The sequence below is a fragment of the Physeter macrocephalus genome, chromosome 17 (genome assembly GCF_002837175.3).
Source record: "Physeter macrocephalus isolate SW-GA chromosome 17, ASM283717v5, whole genome shotgun sequence".
Classification (NCBI taxonomy): Eukaryota; Metazoa; Chordata; class Mammalia; order Artiodactyla; family Physeteridae; genus Physeter; species Physeter macrocephalus.
Window position 1 is genome coordinate 45,785,054 of NC_041230.1, and position 11,007 is coordinate 45,796,060.

General features: G+C 40.0%; 1 long non-coding RNA gene across 1 annotated transcript in view; it reads right to left on the reverse strand.

Moving 5' to 3' along the window:
* LOC129391418 (uncharacterized) overlaps positions 1-6,458 on the reverse strand; it is a 13,814-nt gene extending 7,356 nt beyond the window's left edge. Inside the window, exons 1-2 of the long non-coding RNA XR_008615503.1 lie at positions 6,406-6,458; positions 4,880-5,042 (exon numbers count right to left, since the gene is read on the reverse strand). This is a non-coding gene — a long non-coding RNA (uncharacterized lncRNA). The remainder of the gene's footprint in view (positions 1-4,879; positions 5,043-6,405) is intronic.
* Between the last annotated feature and the right edge of the window lie 4,549 nt (positions 6,459-11,007).

An 11,007-nucleotide genomic window follows, 5' to 3' on the forward strand; every position in this document is an offset into this window, starting at 1 on the left:
TAGTTCTTTAAGGAACCTCCACACTGTTCTCCATAGTGGCTGTATCAATGTACACTCCCACCAACAGTGCAAGAGGGTTCCCTTTTCTCCACACCCTCTCCAGCATCTGTTGTTTGTAGATTTTCTAACGATGCCCATTCTAACTGGTGCGAGGTGATTACCTCATCGTAGTTTTGATTTGCATTTCTCTAATGATTAGCGACGTTGAGCAGCTTTTCATGTGCTTCTTGGCCAACTGTATGTCTTCTTTGGAGAAATGTCTATTTAGGTCTTCTGCCCATTTTTGGATTGGGTTGTTTGTTTTTTTAATATTGAGCTGCATGAGGAATGCTCTATCTTTGATTCTGTTGTCATAATCTCAGTGAAGGATTATGGTTGGCCTAATGAGGCATGTGCTCACTTCAGGTTCAATCAATCATTCTGGCCATATGCATATGGTATTACTGCTGGTCAGACTGAGATCATACACCCACCCTGCAGTCCACGCACTGAAAACTGAGTGGAAGTCCCACCAGCATGCTACGGAATGGGTGGTAGGGGTGAAGAAGCTCCCCAGAGAAAGGTGAGTGACCTTACCATTGAAAGGGCAAGAGTGCTGTATTACTTACACATACAGACACACACAGACACACAGACACAGACACACACACACACACACACACACACAGACACACACACACACACCCCTTCAAATTCCTTTAATATGCCTCCTATTAGAAGTGGATCTAAGTCCCCTGGACGTGGATCTGCTCCTGTGCCTGCTTAACCAATGAAATATGGTAAGAGTGATGCTGTCCAGTTTCTGGCCCAAAAAAGTACGCTCCCGGCAGCCACCCTATCTCTTGGGATGCCCACTCTTGAAAATCAGCCACAATGTTACAGGGAAGTTTGTGGGGGAAGCCCGTGCAGAGAGGGAGCAGAATGTGAAGCTCTCAACCCCAGCTGAGCCCCCAGCCAACAGCCAGGACCAAATCGCCAGTCCTGCGAGTCAGCCATCCTGTAGGTACATCCTCCAGCCCCTAGTCAGGCTGCCCCACTGATGCTGCATTAGTGGAGCAGACAAACCTCAGCCTCCCCTGCTGAGCCCTGCCGACACTGCAGGTTGGTGAGCTGATTATTTTGCTCTTTTAAGCCACTAAGGATTGGGGGCGTGTGTTATGTAAATACAGATAACTTGAACAGCCAGTCACCAAACTTTCACCCTTTCTTTTGCGCTAAACACAGGAACTTTGCTCAGCGCCTTCTTCACAGCCCTCTAAGTACCAGCACCATGCCAAGCATATTGTATCTGTGCTATAAATATTTATGAAATAACTGAATTATACACTGAGAAGGTATTATCCTCTCTTTGTAAATAGACAACTTAAGTGAGAACTTAAGTGAGCTGCAGAAGCGGGTCTTCAGTTGAGCTGAAGTAAAAGATTTTCATATCCAAGTTGAATGCAGCATCTATTAGGACCCTCAGAACAGTCTCTTGGCATTAAATAAAACCCAGCTCTTCTTTTTCCCTTGGAACGAGAGGATGGATGGTAGTAAATGCTTTAAACCCAAGCATGCTAAAATATCTGGAAAAATAGGCTATAAACCGTTAACAGTAGTTAATTTTGGAGGGTAAGCATTGGGGTTTGAGGAATCAATTATTTCTATGTTCTAAAGCACTTTTGTTTCTTACAAAGAATATACATTAATTTTATAATTTAAATGACATTAAATTAGATCTAGTAAGGAAATGCACCAAAATGTTAACAGCAAGTGTCTTGATTATAGGATTATGAGAGTATTATATTGACATTTAATAGCTAAATCATATATCGATAGTGAAAATGTATTCCCCTACAGCTCTCAAAGAATTTAATTTCAAATTCTCACTAAGATCCAAATTTTATATAACAGAAAAAAAATCACTGTACATTATCAGGATGTATCATGAAAAATCAACTGTAATAGAACAAGCTCAGACTTACTCACAAAGAGGAGAATTACACATCTGGTCACCCAGTCCCACACGCACCAGGAACCATTATGGAAAAGCTTTACTCAAGGACACAGGACCAGTAATAAAAATGCAAACGACTCTCTGATTAAACCTTTCTGCTCCTGAAGCTTTTGTCTTGCCACAGCAGCATTTCTAGGAAGGAAGTTTGAAACATGTGCTTTCTCAGTTTCATGGTTAAGTGGAAGAGCCATTCGTGTCTGCTTCCGAGGCTCAAGCACTGCTAAGGGATACTAAATCTTTGATACTTCCCAAGCTTTCATGCCTATGTAAAAGCTAGAAAATTAGTTAATACGGTATTTTAGATTCTCTTCAGTCATAACTGACATTTTTCTCTGGGCACAAAATTTCAGGATACTTACACTCTGCTTCCTGACTTTCTATTTCTATCAGTGGTTTGAGCCATTTTCCGTCCAAATTACAAGTTATCAAAGATCAAGCATTTTATCCATTCACTTAGATATTCAACCTATAGCTAAAGAGCAGTCACCAGTTGACAGGCATGCTACTAAAGAAATACGAAGTGAGAAGATATACAACGAATAGTTCTTAAGATATACAATGAATAGTTCTTACTCTTAACTAAATGTCCAAAAGGATGCTCTCCTATCGGCCATGGCTACGTTAGCTGCCTACCCAGCTATAACCTCTGTTCTCTATTAGTCAAGTTCATAGAAACAGAGAGCAGGAAGGTAGCTACCAGAGGCTGAGGAGCGGGGGAAATAAGTAGATGTTTGTTAAAAGATACAAAGTTTCAGTTGTAAGATCAATTCTGGAGACGTACAGCATGTTGACTATTGTTAACAATAACGTATGGTATACTTGAAATCTGCTAAGAGAGTAGATCTTAAAGGTTCTACCACGCACACCAAATATTAACCATGTAAGGTGATGGATATGTTAATTAGCTTCACCTTGGTGATGATTTCACAATGTACACATACAGCAAATTATCGCATTGTATACCTTGAGTATACACAATTTGTATCTTCAATCATACCTCAGTAAAGCTGGGGGGAAATTGGCAGACTCAACAGACACCTCATCAAAGAAGATATACAGATGGTAAATAAGCATACGAAAAGATTCTCCATATCATAAGTCATCAAGGAAATGGAAATTAAACAGACCAATTACAACAGCCAAAACTCGGAACACCAACACCACCGAATGCTGGTGAGGATATGGAACAAGAGAAATTCTCATCTGCTGCTGGTGGAGTGCAAAATGGCACAGCCACTTTGGAAGAGTTTGACAGTTTCTTATAAAACTAAACATACTTTTCTCATATGATCCATCAATCACACCCCTTGTTATTTACCCAAAAAAAGTGGAAAACGTTTGTGCAGACAAAAATCTGCACACAGATGTTTATGGCGGCTTTATTCACAACTGCAAAACTTGGGAAGAGCCAAGATGTCCTTCAGTAGGTTAAAGAGTAAATAAACTTTGGTACGTCCAGACAATGGAATATTACTCAGCACTAAAAAGAAATAAGCTATCAAGCCGTGAAAAGACATGAAGCAAACTTATATGCATATCACTAAGTGAAATAAGCCAATCTGAAAAGGCTACATGCTGTGTGATTCCAACGGTAAGACTCTGCCAGGGAGAAGCTAGCAGGGAGGGCGATGAATACGAGGAGGACAAAGGGTCTTTATGGCAGTGAAGCTACTCTGTGCGACGCTCCAGTGGTAGGTACACGTCATTACGCGTTCGTCCAAACCCAGAGAATGTACACCGCCAAGAGTGAGCCCAAAGGTGAACTACAGAATTTGGGCAATAATGATGTGTCAAGGCAGGTTCATCGCTTGCAGAAGAAATTTCCCACTGCAGGGGGGGATGTTGATGAGGGTGAGGGCCGGTGGCTGTGTAGGAGTGGGGTTAACAGGGGTCCTACGGGAACTCTGCACTTTCTGCTCAATTTTTTGGTAAACCTAAAACTGCTCTAAAAAATAAAGCTTAAAAATAAATAAATAAATAAATAAATAAATAAAGCTTAGTAATTTTTAAAAAGTAGAGGGAAAATGTTGTTGACAGTCATCATCTCTGAGCAATGAAAATGGGACTGGTTTTTCTTTTCTTTTTTATAATTTTCTGCATTTTCAAAATTAACCACTGTTAGAAGTTATTACATGCAGTAATTTTCTAGTCTGAAAAAAAAATGTATATTTACTGACGATATCTGAGGCATTTCACCCCTTCTCTTAAGTCCCACTATTGCTACTCTAAGTTACTCTTCCATAAACTCATGACTAAACTACTGCAAGAGCACCCAAACAAGGTTCCCACCATCACAGCTATGCTCCACTTCATCCTACATATGTATCGCACACTGTTCTTCCTTAAATACCATTTCACCATGCTATTACATAAACTTCTTCAAAATCTCTGGTGTATCCATTGCCTTCTTCTTAAATCCCTTCCCATCCATTCAGGGCTGGGGCACCCTCCCTCCCCACACACCTCTCTCCATCCAACCTCAAATGCTCCAATCCACAGTGATTGTTTTTACCATCATCTTACATTTTTTAAAAAAAAAAAAAACAGGACTTCCCAGGTGGCGCAGCAGTTAAGAACCCGCCTGCCAGTGCAGGGACACGGGTTTGAGCTCTGATCTGGGAAGATCCCACATGCCGTGGAGCAACTAAGCCCGTGAGCCACAACTACTGAGTCCACGTGCCTAAAGCCCGTGCTCCACAACGAGAAGCCACCGCAATGAGAAGCCCGCGCACCACAACGAAGAGTAGCCCCCACTCGCCGCAACTAGAGAAAGCCCGCGCGCAGCAACGAAGACCTAATGCAGCCAAAAATAAATTAATCAATTAATTAATTTTTTTAAAAAAAAAGCAAAGGCAAGGCTTTAGGAAATGACTGTAAACTTACGTGCACAATATTTTGGTTTCATGGTCTGTGCATACACGGTGCTATCTCCTCAACCAGATTTTAAATCCTGGCATCTCAGGAACCATGCATTACACCTGCCTTCTATTAACTCCACTTCTGATGGGTGAAATAACATGGTATGTGGAACTTGCTTTAAAATACCCTAGCAAAAATACATAGGGAGACAGATCAAAAAAGGAATGGATACAATATTGATATTTGCTGAATATGGATGTTCATTATATGGGGATTTTTTTAAATACAATTTTCCTAGTTTGTGTGATTTAAAATTTTTTCATAATAAAGTTCTGAAAAAGGAACTATGAAGAGTTTAAAAGGAATATTAGATGCCATTTCTGAAACTTTCAATTATAAGAAAGGTTTGGGTTCAACATCACTATAAGCGATGTTCTTAAATTCTTTTCCAGACTTCATACAATCAAATCCATTCCTTTTGCACATATATGCTTTTATTTTTAATATAAACCATTTAGCTTATACAAAAGTGCCTACTGAATGTAAGTCAGAAAATGTGTTTCCATTTATATAAAGTATGCAAATATTAAATAATCTAAAAATTAATTTGGAAAACAAAGTACCTGACACTGACATTACTTTTTCACTCTTCAAAGAAAACGTGAGCCCCCTTCTCTTTATTTCACATCATTTACATATATTGACCTCAATCTGGGTCACATAATGGTAATATTATTGAAGTAAACATGATTAAGTCACTTATTATTTAGTTTGTTAATCATTTTAATTACACAGAAATGTCAAGGGAGTTGAGCCCTGACATTTAGAGCTCTAAAAAAAATGAAATGAGGTAGAAAGATCATTTTAATCATGGCAAAAACATGCTAGTTTTGGAAAGCATTTTTTCATATTAAAATCACAAACAATGAAAAAAACCCTGACCCCTTCCCCCAACAAGCCCTCTTCAGTTGTGATAAATGCAAGCTTATAAAAGCACCACAGCCCTTATTTAGCAACTAGAAAAATTCGGGCTCACAAAGTCTCAGTAGAGGCCTCTTCATTCATCACCCTGCAGCAGAGGCCTAAGTAGAGAAAAACATGCAGTTCCTGTGTAATGCACCCACACGTGCCTTCACATAGGTGGGACGCCTGCCACCCAAGTGATCCTCATAATCTCTGTTCGTCAGGCTTTTCAAACACCTGATAATGTGGTCTCCAGCTCAAACTCTGCACAAGGGCTTACTTCCCCAAACCGCATTTCCTCACTTACTAAATTGAGATAATGACAGTGTGGACCCCATCGAATTGTGCTTATTAAGAGAGATAATGCATGTGGAATGGCCACAGTGCCTGGCATTTTTCACAGCCTCAAAATGTTAATATAATAATAATAAAACTTCAAAAAGCAGTTACGAAATTTCTCTTCTTCTCTTTATTTTCATCACTCAAGGCTCTGGGGCTTAGAAAGATAATGTGATCCTGTAGGTGGAATTCTTGCCTCCCAAGCCTCTGAATCACCTCTTCTTGCCTGGGCTCCCCCATCAACTCACCTGAAAGAGAATCTTGTGAGAGGTAATTCCAGGAACGAATTTTTGTGCCCAACTGAAGAAAAAGAACATAAAGTGAAAGAACAGAATTATGTACATATGTGGGTGCTTATTTAGACTGACAGAGAAATTATAAAAATTGTCAATAAAAATCTGAAAAACACCACCATTATCACAAAATCCAAACACATGACACTTTTATTAGGTACCCAACACACATCCAGAAAATATCTTTCTATTTTTTTTTTTTGGTAACCTGCATACGCTTTGATTGCTTTCTTATATGGCAACCATTTTGATTATTTCATGTTCTCTGGAAATAACAGAATGTTAATTTAGTCCTTCCTCTAGCATGGTTGATTGAATTATTTTTGCTTTGGATAGTTGGTGTTCATAAAACATGCAACCTCACATACAGATGTACCTTCTGTTTGCAGTACTACTACAGAACACTGCCTTACATAGAAATTCTGATAAATTCTATCTCACACTATTAACAAAAAATATGTAAAGTATGTTTACAACTTTATATGCTACATATATTCCTACAAAAAATGAGAGATGAGAGAAACATGCCTGACGTTCCGCCGCCAGCAGACTGCTGAGCTGGGACTCCATTCCTGACAGCTGGCATCCGTTTCTGCTCACATTTCCACCCCACGACACACTACGCCTTCCAACCTAGTACCCGCACCTCTGACACCTCCATCAGCTGCGAAGACGAGGAAGGGGAAGGGAGGAAGGCAAACTCGCACGTGCTGAACATTCGCTGTGTCTGTCACTTCCCTCATCTCGTTTACGCAAAGAAAGTCTGAAAGGTCAGTGTCGTTTCCCCCAATTTACCAATGAAGAAACTGACACGGAGAAGTTCCAGGTTACAGCACTAAAGAGAAGCAACTGTGTGGCTCTGAATTTCATGTTCTGTCCACTGTACGAATCCGATGCCTCAAAAAAGGTAAGAGAAAAAGGAGAGTGTCTGGGGTAAAAATGTAAACTTCGACTCCTAACTTATTTCACTGTTTAAATAAACATTCCTGTTGGCTCCCTGTCCTTTCCTGGGTTGTAAATGGCTCAAGGAAAGTAGGAAAGTAATTAGCATTGGCCACACTAATAAACATGCCTTCAAGATGGTTAACCTCATGCAGACCTGCAGGGGGCTCCTGGGCCTTTGAAAAACGCATGCTGGTGAGGAAGGGAAAGAAAGCGCTGAAAATACACAGCTGCTATTTTAGTATTTACAGCATATATGCATTTTTCCTTCACCACTGCAACGCTGAGTGCCATACCCAAATAGCACTTTCAAATCCCTCAAAATCATTTGGCCACTTACTTGCCCACGATTTGATACCTCTGTCCGCAATACAGGTATCCCCCGCTTTTGAAAAGATTGCTTTATGCCACTTCACTTTTACGAAAGACCTACATTAGTACCTGTTTCCGCTAATGAAAAAAAAATCCGAAGAGGATTTTCACTTTCAAGAAAAAAGGCGAAAAGCAAAATTGGTGTTCAGCTTTGGTTTTGCAAGTGAGCTGAGCCCAGAGAGCAGCAGCACGCAGCCTGAGCAGTGAGAGTGGCGCCACCAAGCTTCTTCCCCGGGAACTGCACCCAGCATCTCGGCAGCAAGCCTCCATAGCTTTGAACTGTGTCTGTATCTGTGATTTATCTCGATTTATTTTGTGCATCTGTTAGCAAGATGCGTCCTAAGGTAGTTGCTTCTTCACTTTACGCCATTTAGGCTTATGAAAGATTTCCTAGGAACGCTCTACCTTCAGAGAGCGGGGAACCTGCACTAATAAAATCAAGCATCTCCTTGTGATTACTTTCCTGTTTTTTGTGGGGGATTTGGGGTTTTGGTGCAATTTATTAGACTGGGGAAAAGAACAGCCTTCTTGTTTTATATGTTTTTTTTATTGTGATAAATATATATAACATAAAATCTACTATTTTAATAATTTTGAAGTATACACTTCAGTGGCATTAAGTACTTTCACACTGTTGCACAAATATCATCAGCAACCATCTCCAGAACTTGTTCATCTTTCCAAACTGAAACTCCATAATCATGAAGCAATAATTGCCCATTCCCCACTCCCTCAGCCCCTGGAAGCCACTGCTCTACTTTCTGTTTCTATGTGCTCGACTCTCCTGTAAGTAGGATCATACAATATTTGTCCTTTTGTGTCTGGCTTAGTTCAACTAACTAAGGTTCATCTATGTTATAGCATGTGTCAACACTTCATTTCCTTTTAAGGCTGAATAATATTCCACTCTACGTATATACCACATTGTGTTTATCCATTCATCTGTCAATGGACATTTGAGTTCTCTTCACCTTTTGGCTCTTGGGAATAATGCTGCTATGAATGTGGCTGTACAAATATCTGTTCTGTAATTTGTAAGAGGAGGAAGTCAGCACTGTAATCACTGTTAGTTTGAAAATCGACATGGGTGACCCAAGGGCTACATTGCTAGCAGCTGGCCTGAGGGAAGAGCAGGGAGGAGAACCTCTGAGGTTCTGCCACAGTCACTGCTTGTCAGAAGCAGAGCCTCAGGTAAGAGAGGAACCTCCATACTGTTCTCCATAGTGGCTGTATCAATTTACATTCCCAGCAACTGTGTAAGAGGGTTCCCTTTTCTCCACACCCTCTCCAGCATTTACTGTTTATTGTTTGTAGATATTTTGATAATGGCCATTCTGTCCGGTGTGAGGTGATACCTCATTGTAGTTTTGATTTGCATTTCTCTAATGATTAGTGACATTGAGCATCTTTTCATGTGCCTCTTGGCCATTTGTATGTCTTCTTTGGAGAAGTATCTATTTAGGGTCTTCTGCTCATTTTTCGATTGGGTTGTTTTTTTGATATTGAGCTGCATGAGCTGTTTGTATATTTTGTCCACTGCTTCGTTTGCAAATACTTTCTCCCATTCTGAGGGTTGTCTTCTCATCTTGTTTATGGTTTCCTTTGCTGTGCAAAAGCTTTTAAGTTTCATTAGGTCCCATTTATTTTTGTTTTAATTTTTATTTCTCTAGGAGGTGGGTCAAAAAAGATCTTGCCGAGGGACTTCCCTGGTGGCACAGTGGTTAAGAATCTGCCTGCCAACACAGGGGACACAGGTTCGAGCCCTGGTCCGGGAAGATCCCACATGCCGTGGAGCAACTAAGCCCGGGCGCCACAACTACTAAGGCTGCACTCTAGAGCCCGTGAGCCACAACTACTGAGCCTGCGCACCTAGGGCCCGTGCTCCAAAACGAGAAGCCACCGCAATGAGAAGCCCGTGCACCGCAACCAACAGTAGCCCCTGCTTACTGCAACTAGAGAAAAAGCCTGCGCGCAGCGACAAAGACCCAATGCAGCCAAAAGTTAATTAATTAATTAATTTTTTTAAAAAAGATCTTGCTGTGACATATGTCAAAGAATGTTCTTCCTATGTTTTCCTCTAAGAGTTTTATAGCGTCCGGTCTTACATTTAGGTCTTCAATCCATTTTGATTTTATTTCTGTGTATGGTGTTAAACAGTGTTCTAACTTCATTCTTTTACATGTAGCTTTCCAGTTTTCCCAGCACCACTTATTGAAGAGGCTGTCTTTTCTCCATTGTATATTCTTGCCTCCTTTGTCATAGATTAGGTGATCATAGGTGCATGGGTTTATCTCTGGGCTTTCTATCCTGTACCACTGATCTATATTTCTGTTTTTGTGCCCGTACTATACTGTCTTGATAACTGTAGCTTTGTAGTATAGTTTGAAGTCAGGGAGCCTGATTCTTTCAGCTCTGTTTTTCTTTCTCAAGATCGCTTTGGCTATTCGGGGTCTTTTGTGTTTCCATACAAATTGTAAAATGTTTTGTTCTAATTTGTGTCATCTTTGATTTCTTTCATCAGTGTTTTATAGTTTTCTGTGTAAAGGTCTTTTGCCTCCTTAGGTAGGTTTATTCCTAGGTATTTTATTCTTTTTGTTGTAATGGTAAATGGGATTGTTTCATTAATTTCTCTTTCTGATCTTTCATTATTAGTGGATAGGAATGCAAGAGATTTCTGTGTATTAATTTTGTATGCTGCAACGTTAGCAAGTTCATTGATTAGCTCTAGTAGCTTTCTGGTGGCATCTTTAGGACTTTCTATGTATAGTATCATGTCATCTGCAAACAGTGACAGTTTTACTTCTTTTCCAATTTGGATTCTCTTTATTTCGTTTTATTCTCTGATTGCTGTGGCTAGGACTTGCAAAACTATGTTGAATAATAGTGGCGTGAGTGGACATCCTTGTGTTTTTCCTGATAAGGGCTGTATTATGTTGAAGTAGCTTCCCTCTATGCCCACTTTCTGGTGAGTTTTTTTATCATAAATGGGTGTTGAATTTTGTCAAAAGCTTTTTTCTGCATCTATTGAGATGACAATATGGTTTTTATTCTCCAATTTGTTAATATGGTGTATCACACTGATTGACTGATTTGCATATACTGAAGAATCCTTGCATCCCCGGGATAAATCCCACTTGATCATGGTGTATGATCCTTTTAATGTGTGTTGGATTCTGTTTGCTAGTATTTTGTTGAGGATTTTTGCATCTATGTTCATCAGTGATATTGGTCTGTAGTTTTTTT